The sequence below is a fragment of the Lethenteron reissneri genome, chromosome 23, assembly GCF_015708825.2.
Source record: "Lethenteron reissneri isolate LAM-NWPU_2019-01 chromosome 23, ASM1570882v1, whole genome shotgun sequence".
In the NCBI taxonomy this organism is placed as follows: domain Eukaryota; kingdom Metazoa; phylum Chordata; class Hyperoartia; order Petromyzontiformes; family Petromyzontidae; genus Lethenteron; species Lethenteron reissneri.
Window position 1 is genome coordinate 5,363,576 of NC_083801.1, and position 14,615 is coordinate 5,378,190.

General features: G+C 44.7%; 1 protein-coding gene across 1 annotated transcript in view; it reads right to left on the reverse strand.

Annotated features, from left to right (window-relative positions):
* Nucleotides 1–2,579, reverse strand: part of LOC133345873 (ubiquitin-conjugating enzyme E2 E2) — a 63,694-nt gene extending 61,115 nt beyond the window's left edge. The window contains exon 1 of the mRNA XM_061556937.1: nucleotides 2,309–2,579. The gene's annotated coding sequence lies outside the window, so the exon portion shown is untranslated. The remainder of the gene's footprint in view (nucleotides 1–2,308) is intronic.
* Nucleotides 2,580–14,615: the final 12,036 nt, after the last annotated feature.

Sequence of the window (14,615 nt, forward strand, 5' to 3'; positions counted from 1 at the left end):
GGGATGCTTGGATACTTGATTTTAAGGATGGATGGGAGAGAGTTACATTAATGTATTAGCTCAGAAGGAAGATTTTGGAAGGAATGGAGTTGACATGTATGACTTAGGGTTTAATGAATGAGGCGGCAGACTTATGGATGGATGAATGTGTCGCTGACAGAGAATGGAAGAATGGATGCAAGAATGTGTTTGGGGATGTGTGTACTTAGAATGGGTGGCTTTTGTCACGACGGGTTCAGGACGGATGTATATTGATGGCTAAGATCAGTGGCAGGTGATATCTGAACTGACCCTGCCTGCTTTCGCACCACCACCACCACCACACCCTTCATTAGTATGGTTAAGTAGATTCAAGCAACCCCCATGGCTGACACGGCATGGAGGTGGCTTTAATCCAGCTGTGGATTTAAATATGCGTGGATAGATTGAAAAAGGGTGTTATGGAGGGTCGCCATGGTTTATGGACGGAATTGAATAAATATTGACATGTTAAAGGATGGTGGAGGGGTGGATGGTTGGATAAATGTACTTTTGGAATTATGATAATGGGTAAATGAAAAAGGTATTAGAAGGATGGAATTTTTTAAGGAGCGGAGGGTTGGATTGGTTTAGGGATTTAAAGAGAGATGGCTTTGCTTTTACGGATGGTGTGATAGACCCATAGACCACCTTCAATCAGACTATGGCTGTTTTTGTGCCCATAATAATAAGAGTGGCTTTAGGAATAGCCCAGCAATGATGGATCAGATTAATGAGAAATGTAGAGTTTGCTCATGCGTAGTGCTTGAGGGTTCGCTGAAAATGTGGAGATAGTTACAGAAAAGCCTGTGTTTAATGATAGAGGAATTGAATGATGTATGCATCGACCAACAAACGGCTGTCTGGGTTTTGTGTACATAGAGTGACTGTACTGGATATCTAGGTATAGACTACTTGAGGTATTGAAAGATTTCGTGACTGCAGGGATTGAAGTATTTATAATGATAGCAGAATTGGCTGTGTTATCGATTTTAGTGATTGTGTCATGACTTGGTGCATGGATAGAGTGATAAGAGGAAAGGGTGGATTTCGCAAAGAATGAAAGTACTTGATGAATGGATAAATGCCTGTTTTCATGGCTGTAGACAAATTGGTCAAAATATGTTGTGGTTACGAGGACTGGATTTAATGAGATAAGGAAGGTTGCATGATGTTTATGAGCCAGAGAGAATGGTAGAAGGGTTGATGATGGAGTTTATGGACTTGGTAATATGGTAGTGAGATAGCTGTTGAGTACACGTGCAGTGTGACAAGAGGGGATGGACCGATTCCAGTATGGATGTTGACAGTACAGTACTTGTGGGATTGGATGAATGCATTGGAACAACGAGATGTATGAGCGGGGGGTAGGATGGGCTAAGGTTTGGATTAATGATAAGAGGGGTGAACAGATATTATAAGGACGACGGATAAATGTACGGATTTTGGTCTAGATCCAAGTTATATTCATGGGATTTAATTAATGTAAAGGGATAGTCGGGTTTAAGGCGCGAAATAGGGAATAGGGGTAGTTGCAATGAGCGTTAGGAGGCATTTCGTGATAGTGGCATTGATTGTTTTCAATACAAACGTAGCGATGCAAATGGGTTCATCATTTCAGCAGTGAATTGGGGACGGACGGTTGAGAGACATTTACTCAAATGTGTCACCCGCCGAGTGGCTGGCTGTGTGAATGATATCTCGATTGACAGATATCGATAGGTACGGATGGAGTTAGTGCTCGAGGAAAGTATTCGATGAACGTTGGGACGTATGTGGTGGGTTTAAGGGTGAACGATCATGGCTGGCTTTGAGTATTCGGTGGCTCGCGCGAGGTGGAGGAGGATGATGATGATGATGCCCATGGACGGATGGATTTCCCATCGCATACCAAATACTCGAGTGCGAGAGGGAGCGAGGTGATGGACGATTTCACGTGAGCCACGAGAAGGAATGGAGGTGGAGGGGTGCGTGGGTTAGGGGTTGAAATCTCCGATGAGTGAACAGAGAGAGAGCCCAAGGCTCGTCCTGCCAGAGCCACGCACAGGCACGGGTTAAGGCTCCTAATGGCAGAGGCAAACAAAGGCACCCAGCGGCACACACTCCAACCCCCCCCCCCTCAAGCACAGCAGCACCCTCCCGTAGCGCCCACCATCACCACCATCACCACCACCATCACCACCACCATCACCGCCACTAAACCCCGTCTCCCTCTCTCTCGCCACCACCAACACCCCACGAAATACCGTGGGACCCGGGCCGGAGTCGAACCAGACACGCGGCCGCTCACCTGCTGAGTCGAGCTGCTACGCTGCAGTCGGTGAGGACGAGGAGATGGAGGAGATGGAGGAGGAAGGGACCCACCGAGATGGCTCGGGGAGGCGATGCGCCGCGCCGAGGCGAAAGGGCGACTCTCTAATGGACGTAACCGGGAGCCTCGTGCCTCCCTGTCCGCTCTGCCGATGTCTCCCTCGTGTGTGTGTGTGGGTCCGTGTGTGTGTGTGCGTCCGCCTGCCTATGACTCTTCACTGTGTGTGTGTCTCTCCCCCCGCCTTCCCTCGTGCTCGTGCGGACAGATTACGTCATCCCCTCCATGCCCCCACCCCATCCACCCACCACGGCGTGACGTCACGCCTTGCCGTGGTGACATGACGTCATACCGTCACGACCACCACGCCGTTGTGGGGGTGGGGGAGAGGGAGCTGCAGGGAGGGGCCCTGCCCAGTCAACATGCCAACGTTGACCCAACGTTGGTGTCAACGTTGACCCAACGTTGGTGCCAACGTTGACCCAACGTTGGTGCCAACGTTGACCCAACGTTGGTGCCAACGTTGACCCAACGTTGGTGCCAACGTTGACCCAACGTTGGTGCCAACGTTGACCCAACGTTGGTGCCAACGTTGACCCAACGTTGGTGCCAACGTTGACCCAACGTTGGTGCCAACGTTCCATGTTTGCACGTTTTAAATCGACACCGATAACTCATTTGTTTGTGTTTTAGTCCGAGTGGCATGTGTAGACCGGAGTTGCAAGTGTATTTTGTTCAACCAGGTGAGGAACACACGATGCCAGGATCGTCTTAAGGGGCCGTCCATAAATGACGTCACGTGATTTTGGACGATTTTTGACCCCCCCCCCCCCTTGTCACACGGCGTCACAAAAAGTCAGACCCCCCCCCCTCAAATATGACGTCACAAAGCTCTGCCCCCCCCCCCCCCCCAAAAAAAAAAACATGCTTCAAATCGCTTTAAACTATTGTCATTGTAGTGCGTATTTAATGTGGCGCTGAACTTTGATGTTGTAGGAGAAAACATTTAGTATAAAAGTATATTTAATGAAGTAGAACGTGTTGTCTATATTTATTTAAAGTTGCGCATTTTCATGTGACGTCAAATTTCTCAACCCCCCCCCCCCCATCGTCACACATCGTCACAAATGTCTGACCCCCCCCCCACCCCCCAGGTGCGTGACGTCATTTATGGACGGCTCCTAATTTGCAAGAGTGACCTGGGTCATCAATGTCACAAAAGCAAAACGAAGAAAGAGTACAGCTATGAAGCAATTATACTGGTTCTGGTAGGAACCTCCTGGTTACACCAGCCCACAGGGGATTATTTTGTCCGTCCGTCGTACATCCAAAAATGTGAGGGGTGGGGCTGGGTGGAGAGGGTGGGGCTGGTGGGGAGGGTGGGGCTGGGTGGGGAGGGGCTGGGTGGGGCTGGGTGGGGAGGGGCTGGGTGGGAAGGGTGGGGCTGGGTGGGGAGGGGCTGGTCACCCCGTGGTGCCCTTATAAAACTCAACGTTTAACCTACTCACGCCGGCTTGTGCCCGTCCTCACAGTCGGCCATATTTGCGGAATACACCACGCCGCCGTTGACCCTGGCCATTGATCGAGCAACCCAACGTTCCTACCAGCTCCCTCCGCAGGAATGTGTTAAAAGAAGAAAAACTCGTATTTTACCCAGGAAAGCCTCACTGGGTCTTAAGATTCTTATTCAGCAGGGTCCTGCCAGACTTTCGCAATCGGGTGCACCCAGTGACTTCACTTTGGTTGGTGTCACCCAGTGCGGTGACTCGTGGTGTCACCCCTCATGGACCTCCGCCCGTACCAGACTATACAGAATCCTTTAGTAATGTTTTTGTTGTACTAATGTTACTCGTAAATCGTAATTCCCGTATATCACTGAATGTAATGGCAATAGTAGTGACGTAAACAACTAGCAACATTAAAATTACACCTTTCAATTGCAATATTTCCATTAATTACTACTTCATTCTCAAAAAAGTTATTGATATAGGTTCACCAATACGAATTACCACAATATTGTAGCTAAAACACCAGAAAATTTGACAAAATCAGCGACGAAAATTCACGAGCAGCGACGAAAACAACAGCGCGCGCTTATAGCGCGTGGCAGACGAAAGCACGTGACTGGAATCGTCACTGTAGTTGGGTAACAATGACAGCTCTGACCGGAGCACATTAGAAGGTTCAAAAAGTAAATTAGCATAGAGTTTTAGCCTTGTAGGTAATTTGATACAGTCCATGTAAGCTGGGCTTACGAAAGAGGTTTTTGTTGTTATAACTAACTACAGGAATTTTTTTTAATTAAAAATAATACATTTCTGTTGAAACACTGCACAAAATTGTATAGACAGTCGTTTTGGTGTCACCCTCTCTGATGGTGTCACCCGGTGCGGTCCGCACCCCCCGCACCCCCCTAGTGACGCCACTGGGTGCAATAATTGCGATATATTTGAAATTAGTTTTTTTTTTTCAAATTTGCACCATGACATGAGCCCAGCACACAATGACCTACTCTAAAAAACGACGTCACGGTATCCTAAATGTCCACATGAGCGGACGGCGCGGACAGTATATTTACGGCTAATACATTGGCAGTAACTATCTGTATTCTTTATTTTACTGGGAAAGACCCGCTGAGCTATATAGTTATTTTTCAGAAGTGACCTGGCCACAAATGATAGCTCAACGAAGTGGCTTATGTGGAAAAGTATAACAGCCAAATACTCTGAATGTGGAAGGAAAAACCGGAGGCCCTGGAGAAAAATCCACGTGACCACGGGGAGAGAGACATTCAAACTCCATATATACAGCAGGCGTCGGGGTTGGGATCGAACCCACGACCTCCTGTATACCAGGCGAGGTAGTTAACATTGCCACCGTGACATTCCCCCCCCCCCCCCCCAATAACCTGGGCAGCCACTGGATTCGAACCGTGAACCTCTGCAGCAACAACCCTGGCTGCTTGTGGAGAGCTAGGGGATTGACTTGCATGCGTGTGCCTGGTGTTTGTGGATCTCATGAGCCAAATCACCTGGGATCCACCCGGACTTGTCAGAGCTCTGAAGCTAAGCAAGTTTAGCCTGGATATTGCTTGGGTGAGGGACCATGTATGGCAGAGGCTGATAGGGGCCACGTAGCCAGCGTTGTACTGAACTATGCCGCAAGGTCTGTGCTCTCGCCTTCACCAACTCACACTGGCCAGTGTGGTGAAGTATGGCCAGAAATAGGCCACAGCCCGCATGGCGTGGCATGGCCCTCATCCAGAAAAGCGTTGACAAAAGGGCTGTACTGTGCGTGTATATGTGTAATGTATTGCCTTCATAGGTGCTCGCTAACAACACTTGCCCCTACACTCTGTTCAGGCTATATGGGGGATCTTTGTATTGCTGCGCTACGAACCCTAGTTCAATTCCTGCTCACGGCCAACACCAGTGACGATTATCTGAACCGGTCCGGGGCCTCCCCTAGGTCGACTCAGCCTCAAATGAGTACCTGTTGCGGTGTGTAAAAAACATCTCCACTGGGGAGACAAAGGCGGTCGGGCGTGGTGTCGGCCACCCACCCCGTCGTTTGCCGTGCCGGCCTTCATCGGTGCTCAGGAACAGCACTTTCCCCAACAACCTTTCAAGGCTATGAGGGGCAACTTTGTCTTTGTATTGCTAAGCTTTGGAACCAATACTTTCAGCCTGGGCAGGTGCCCTCTGAGAAATGGTACTCGCCCCTTCATAATCAGCGTGAGCAATGCGATTTGGAGCCAAAAACACAGCGTGCAGAATGAGATGACTCAGTCTTTAAACCATTGCTGACTGTGAAAGACGTTCTCGTTGCATATTAGGGCAGTTCAACGATTTCAGGAGTAAATTCCAACGCATTCAAGATGTGTATAATAGTTATCAGCATAATAATTCATTATAATTTTTTACTGAGGCAGAGTACTGTATATTAACTATTTGGAACTAATTCAGATATCAATAAACTTCCCACATTTGATGAGAAAAATGGTGATTACATTTGTTGTAAACTAAGCTAAGAACTAAACAATTTTTATTTTAACAGGTAAAGCCTGGTAAGTTATTTTACCAGTTAAGGCCTGGTAACTTTCTGATCCGCCCCTATTGGAAACCTGTGAAAAAGAGCTTTATGGCTCATCGGATTCCTCCAGTATCAATCCAGATTCGGATTCTACAGATCGATCATTATGGTGATTGAAATTATGACGGAGGTTTGTCTATAATGTGGAACTGCCCACTAACAGCTATGAGAAGGATCAGAAATTCTCACTGAGTTTCCAGTAGGAAGGAGCAATAACCCAGCTTATTAAAATACCGTACAAGTTTGAATATTTTGAGTACCTACCTCATTCAAATAACGGATTCTGTCTCCTTAATTGTCACCATTGGTGCCGTGTTCTGTAATTAATTTGTTTTAAAGTTTTTATTTCGGTTACCAGTAGTTAATCCATTACAAATGTAATAGCCAGTGAATGACTGATGCATGGATGACTGATGTGGCATCACGTGATTACAGTACAGTATATATCAAAGTATCAAACATTAGAAGGCAAAGGATGCACAAGTTGTTCAATTTTCGCTCGACTTATTTCGTACGTGTAATTGCCAACAATATTTTGCAGTAAGCAGTCCTGGACCATTGTGTAGTCAATGCTGAACTGTGCAGCAAATCCGGAACATGGATTGCTCAGCCCATTTTAGTTGCAAGATAAGCGTCTTCCCTTTCCCCTGCTCGTGTGTGTCAACCACAGAGCAGTGGGAATGTGTTATGATATCAAAAGGAGACATTGTGGAAGAAAATCTAAAAAAAGAACAGGAAATGTAACAGAGGTTACAGGCAACTAGGAAGAAAAAGGGATGTGGGGGGGGGCAAATCGAATAACCTCAACGGAAATAATAATTGTACGCTATTTTATTAAAATGTAAAAAAAAAACACGTTTAATGAACGTGTACTGTTTTGCACTAGCTTGACTGTACTGTAATTACTACAAAAGATACCACTATTTTTTTTCTTATATGTTCATACTTTTTGATATGTGTATTCAGACAATCGTGACTTAAGCACATATCAATGGTGTTTTTGTTTTGTTTATAGCAGCACGATACATTATTATTGTTGTTCAAAAGTAACTGCAACAGTTTAAAATATCATGGCAGAAGCTTAGAACAATGCAAGGACCATATGGTAGGAAATTAATATGGTTAATTTGTATATAGCCTACAATCACAGTACTGTTGGCCGAGGTTAAATCAATATAAAAATCTATCTAAACGATGTTGATTTAGAAAAAAAACGATCAGAAAAGTAATCATAATCAACTTACATTATTTTGTAAAAACATTACGTACAACTCCTTGCGTATTCAGTCATAAATTTTACTTAGTATAGCGAGTAGGAAATGCCGGACAAGTATATTTGGATTTGTACAGCCCTTTGTTAGTACACTGCAGGATGAAGGCCTACCCACGCCACGTTGGCTACGGATAGTTAACAAATGAATGGATAATTGCATCATTTATCCATTACGTTATATTGCACACGTACAGCAACATGTATATACAGGAAATAAGCTGCACGATAATATTCAATTTGCATGTTACATGAACAATTAAAGTTCTGGAAAATAAATTGACGGGGGGGGAGGGAAGAAAAATATATAATTGTATTTCAATGAGATCATTATGAAACGTGTGAAAATGTTGTTACAACGGTGTCATAATACGATTTTGGGTATTGCTTTTTTGCCTTGGATTCCAGGATTTGCTGGCCATAAAAGCAACGAGCACTGGAAATGCTGATACTCTGTGTCTAAAAAATATATTTCAACAGAGTTAAAACCCCAGCCAACCGAATTTTTCATTGAGCTGGGTCGATACCAGCTGAATTGTTAAACAATTGTACAAAGCCTCGTGCTGCCACCTAGACCACGTGCCAGCAGTCCATACCCACGAGGTGCTTTCCACCTCGACCACGTGCCAGAAGTCCACACCCACGCAGTGCTTTATCGCGTGCTTTGTGCTTTGACAGTATCGTGAACTAATTTCGAGAATAACCCATGTTTACTCATGTGCCTTCGTTACATTCCTCCTCACCTAAAAATAATGTGACGAGTTGTTGATATGTGCACACCTACAGTCACAAGTATAAATGTGGTCTAACCCTCCACCACCCGACACAGCCGGTAAGATTTGTCACGATAAACAAATCCTTCCAATTAGTTGCTACTTCTGCCCACCGGTGTGTTGGAGAGTAAATCCACAACATTTACAATTGGGAAGTAAATTGGCAAATGCGGAAAGACGTAGTAGCGTGGTGGGTCGCGAAGACTGCATTTTTGGAAAACCCTGCTTATAGACACTAAATAAACTCTCGTTAAAAAAGAATTACCCACGTTGATTAGTTGGGAAGAACGGAGGCTGGTAAATTCGAATTTATAAAAGTTTAAGCAAGTGTGAGGAGATGATCGTCAATTCTGACATTTCCACCGCTGCCCCAAGGTCCCCCAACATATGTGAGCAGTCACCTTGCGTTGTTTGAGGAGAGATTGGCCGCTTTGGTTTTCCAGCCACTAATACAAATTGTCTGGGTTCATAAAAAAATATTCCATTTCACTCTTTATTAGTGTATCTGTCTTTCCAATGAGTTACTTAAACATATCCACTCCTTTTACCATGTACATTATGCACACATTTCCCAGTCCTTAAATTGTAACAGAGGGAGAATCACTTGGCTGTGGGATTGGTTATTCAATATCCATGGTGCTCTTGAGGAATCTCATTTACATGACTATTGTTAGAACTCTTGATATGGAAAACGCAGGGATGGGTATTGCTCACATTACACGGTGAAGATAGAGTCAGTGTCTGAATGTGTGTGTGTATGCATCGTCCCATTGTGTCTATGAATACGTTTTTTTTCATCGTACATACTGTAAGTATATACACTCCGTGTCCCCACGCAGCGGGGGGCTTCCTCATGGCGTCCTCAAAGCTACGAGGCCATTAAAATATCTATTATCAAAGGGATTGTAGTGTATATAGATCAGGTTGTGAAGAATGTTTATTTTTGTCAAGGCATTTTCCCCACTCTAAAGCATATCTTGTGAGCAAACCTTCAAAGTCCAGGGCCGGATCACGGTCCCGTAAGGCCCCTGAGCACATGTCGTTTGGAGGCCCCCCCCCCTCCGCTTTCCTATATGGGTGTCTTTCTTGCCTTCCTCCTCGCAAAATCGTCCACTAGACCGTAAAAATCTAGCTGTCTGACAAGGTCTGACTCTGTTGACATAAGTGACAATGAGCTGAGACGTGTTTGGCACATGCTACTCTGCAGCTAATTTTTTTATTCTGCCTAAAAGGAAAATGTCCTCTCACCTTGGCAGTTTGTCACTGGCAAAGTTAGAAAAATCCGAAATGCCACGAAAACATTGGGGAACACTGACTGCAGATTAAGTGCCTGCAACGTCTCAAGCAATTTAGTTGGGAACTTCTCACCCTCAGAGTCAGACATGATAGTCTTGAATTGGATGAGTTCGTTGGCAAAATCCATGTCCAGGTCTGATGGATATGCAGCGGAGAGTGCATTTACCTTTTCCAGTGTGACATCACTGTTAGACACCTGATCTGACATTAACAGAACTCCAAATGAGACTGCTCAGACGCTTGTAAGCATCCAAGCGATGTTCAAGGCATGCCACTAACTTATCAATGACCACATAAAATGTTTATATTTTGAACTTCTCCCTCCCCTCAAGTGTCACACCTGGCTCTGAGCTCTCATCTGCAAATGTTTTGCGTTTCCTCTTTCGCTGAATATCGTGCTTATATGACTGAGAGAAACCTGTCACATTTAAGGCTGCCCTTTCAAAAGCCTCAAATTGGTCTCGCTGTCCTGCCACAAAAAAAACCTCAACGAAGAAAAACGCTGTGCTGCTACAGAGATGTAAATGTCACTTTTCTGTAGGTGCATGCTTGTTGCGTGGAACCGGTCAAGTGTGATGTCCCAGAAATGTGTCATGAACACCATCTCTTAGGTGTCCAATTTAACACATAGTCCAGCGGCCTCAATTTGAGTATCTCTTATCTCATTATCATCATTGCACATAACACTGAAGGCCTCTCTAATGAGGGTGTAATTTCTCCACAGTGCCTTGGTTGACTCTGCCCGAACACTCCACTGAGTACTGGACAGCGATTTTAATGTCAGTCTGGTATCTGTCTTCCGAAAGACTTTCCTCCACCTGTGTGTGGATGAAGAGCAAAATGTATACAGTGACTGCAACATGTGAAAAAACTCGTCACCATCTGAGCTACTGCCATCTAAGGTAACTAAGTTAAGTGAACGCGCTGCGTAAGGCACAAACTCTATGAGAGGGTTTTTGAAAGAAATTGGCAATGAGTGGAACACTTTGAAAGCAAAACCGCTCCTCTTGCCTCCTTTTCTTTTTTGGCATTCCTTTTGGAAGCACCACAATTCCAACGTTTGTGGTCCATATTTCAGAACGAGTTTGCTATTTATATGAATATATTTATAGCATATCTCAATACTTATTACATAATAATTGAATTAATATATATTAATAATAACAACACCCTTCAAATACTGTTGTTGGAAAATACAATCAAGTGGTAGTATTTTATAGTCTACTTGTACCTAAAGGCAGCTTTGAGTAGATAAAATTAAAAAATAGAAAAGCACGTAAAATTAAACAACCCTAACCCTTAAAAAAGGCTGTTAGAATATAGCCCTTAGGAGGGATTGTTGAAATAGCCTTTACAAATGCTGTTGGTTTAGAAAAGATGATAAAATTATCTGAATATATTACTATAATACTGTGGTGTGCCAAGCAAGAGGCTCTCGTTTTAAGCATGCACTGTATGTACCAAGAGGCCCAGGTGTTACGCTCGATGTATGCACCGAGGGGTCTGGGGGCCCGAGTGGTCAGCTCACACTGAATGCACCCAGGGGCCCGGGGCCCTAGTGGTCAGCTCACTCTTTAAACGCCAAGGGGTCTGGGGGGCCTCACATTGTAAGCCCTGAGGGGTATGGCGGGCCCTGGTGGCGAGCTCACGCTCTAAGCACCCAGGGGCCTCGTGGTCAGCTTGCGCTGTGCCCACTGAGGGCCCTGGCGTTCAACTTCTTTCGGAGGCCTTGGGCCACGCCTGAGGCTTGGAGGCCCCCTGGCAGTCCGAGGTCCCGGGGCACTGGCCCCACTGGCCTGGTCCGTAATCCAGCCTTGCTTCAAACATCCTTTCAATTCAGCCTTTCCGGTTATCTGGATTATTTCATATCTACATATAAGTTGCGCTTTACATCAAAGTCCTGCACGTGGTCCAATGTTACGTATCATCTAAGCACTAAAATGTACGTTACATTTTATCATGCATCCCACTTATGTACAGTTGTACATGGCAGTACAGTTTTACAAGGCTTTCATATCCAGTCTTCTTCTTCCGTGTGGCTGATGTTGATGCAGAGCAACAACTACAATTTCACATTCGGGTGGTCAAGCCAGATAACAGTGTCAGGCGCACCGGAGTGTATTGCTGTAATGTCTCCTTCGTATTTGTGGATCGAGCATTGCGTCGTTATGTGTTGTACGGTCTGTTCTAGATGACCACAGTCGCACAATGGAGAGTTTTTAATTTTCCATTTGTGCATCATCAGGTATCCGCATCTGCCACGGTTTTTTGTGGATGCAATTAAGGGTGGTCCATGAGCTTCGTGGAGGATAAAACCTAGGTATATTCTGGGTTGGGTCTTTCACTATCCACTGTATATGTTGGTGGAGGGAATTTGAGGGGGGATGGAAGATGGGTGGATCCAGAGAGAGGAGACGGTTTGATACAGATGTATCCATTGTCCAGTTGTGGATCACCCAGCCTTCTCACTAGCTTATTCAATTTCAATGGTAATGCATGAGTAGATGTGCATTATTGATAACTTCATGCACATTTCAAACAAACGTACTTTTGAGCAATAGTGTACCCAGTGAAATTTTATTCTTGATTTTCAGCCTTACTGGTCTACGGTCATTAACCCACCACAACTAAACGCACAACATTAACAATAAGCAAAATGTCGTGGATTTATTCTCCGACACACCGGCGTGATTAAATAGTAACTAATTGGCACTTTTGTTCACGTGACAACCCTTACTGACTGACCGGTGATAGTGGGTTAACGACACGTTTTTTTTTATTTATGCGATCTAACTCAACAACTTTTATTATGAATAATATTGGTCGCGGCATTGCATAAGCATTATAAATAACGCATTGTGCTGTGCACAGACAACAAAGTGATCTGAGCACGCTGGAGTGAATTACTTTATTATTTTGTTTATGGGTGGTGTATGGCACCTGAAATGTACTTGTCCTAAATATATTTTCCAAAAAGTACTTTTTAATAGTATACCAAATCATTGTTATTCCCCATACATCAGTGTTGCAGGCGGGTATGTGTTCATTTATGTAGTCCTGTTCTTGTTGCTGGAACTACATTTATACGAGTGATTCATAAGTGTTGGCAAAAGCAGTCCTATTTTAGATGCGCACCGACAAATAATGTAGTTGCACGGAGGTGCCCAGTATTTAAAACACAGCGAAACAGTTTAAAAAACATATTTCTTATGTTTCCCTACATTTATCATCTCATGTTTAGAACCCAATGAAACCCCATTCACACAATCCACAATCTAAAAGACACGAGGCAGCCCATTCTGATCACCCACCCGAAAAACCTCAAACAAACCCCTTCTTACACCTCCCTCACGCTTGCCCTCAAGGGGAGCAATAGCAGAGCTCGCTGGTCAATGTGAAGCACCCCTCCCCAACCCCCCGAAACGTCTGGAAGTAAAATAACACTCTATCATGAAGCTTACTAAATCTCACCCACTTCCCTAGGGGCCTACCCCAACTATCCTAAAGGGGGCACCAAAGGAACTCTGGGGACAATTGGTGGTCAGGCCGAAAGTGTGAGCTCGTGGCGAAAAAGCCGGGGTTGAGGGTGTGAAAAATTACAGCGTCCTCAGAGTGTGCTCAAGAATTACTCAATTAATGAAGGACACGAGACTGAGATCAGTGACCACAATGCTAAAATCTAAATGCAACGTGATAAAGTTGTAAAAGGCAAACGTTAATGGTGTGAAATAAAGTCAAAGGAAACATAAGCGTGACTCAAAGATGGGAAAATAAACAGAGATCAGCATAACCCAACTACCGTGATCATACAATCAAATGACTAACACCGCATTGAAAGCACAAAGCACACTGAATTCACACTAAAGTCACGTACATCCTGGAGTCATATAAACCATGAAGGTGAACTTAAATAATACAAAAACTGGGAAAGTTGAAGATGAAAAGGTGATTTCGGCCAGTCTTTCAGAAGTGTCAGTGATCTTAGGGCAAGTCATGGCTGGAGTGGGATAGGTCAAGACCATGGATGTGAAACTCGGCAGAGTAAAGGAGCTGGGAGAAAACTCCATTAATATACTTCGAAGTTTGTGCAGGGGAATAAGTGTAATTGAGCAAGCAGTAATCCAGGCTATGATGTCAGAAGTGATAGATATATTCCGACTGAAAAGTGCATAAGTGCCCTAGGAACGTCTAACTTTCATGAGATAGCTTTTGCGTTCACAGCCGATGTGCTTGATAATGAGGATTGGACTAGGTGATGGTGGTGGTACTTTTCGATTTAAAGCTGTCGTGACTGCAGGGATTCATCTTCTTGGTTCTTTCGGTAAAGTCACGTAGAATGGAAATAATAAAATAAATAAATAAAACATAATAAAAGAATTCTCACGACGTTTCGGCCACAACGCAAGCAGCCGTCCTCAGGTGGAGAACAGGTCTGTCGAGAGTCTTAATGACTCTGTCTTTTCGACAGACCTGGTCTTCACCTGAGGACGGCTGCTTGCGTTGTGGCCGAAACGTCGTGAGAATGATTTTATTATATTTAATTTTTATTATTTTATTATTTCCATTCTACGGTGACTTTACCGAAAGAACCAAGAAGAGGTGGGGGTACTGTAGTGGAAAGCCCAGTATCCACGCGAGTGAAATTAGAGCGGGGACGGTAAACCCTGAAGACCGTTGCACATGCAGAACACCAGCTGCAACTCAGGCTACTCACCCTGCTTTTGCAAGCCCTCAGCTATCAGGGCATCTCATCGATGATGGCAGGGTGAAGCAACGGCACCACTACCCACTCCTCTGTCTCTCTCTCTCTCCTGCGACCTGTGAATGGAGTATCATCACCCGCTCATGCCCTTTTAGT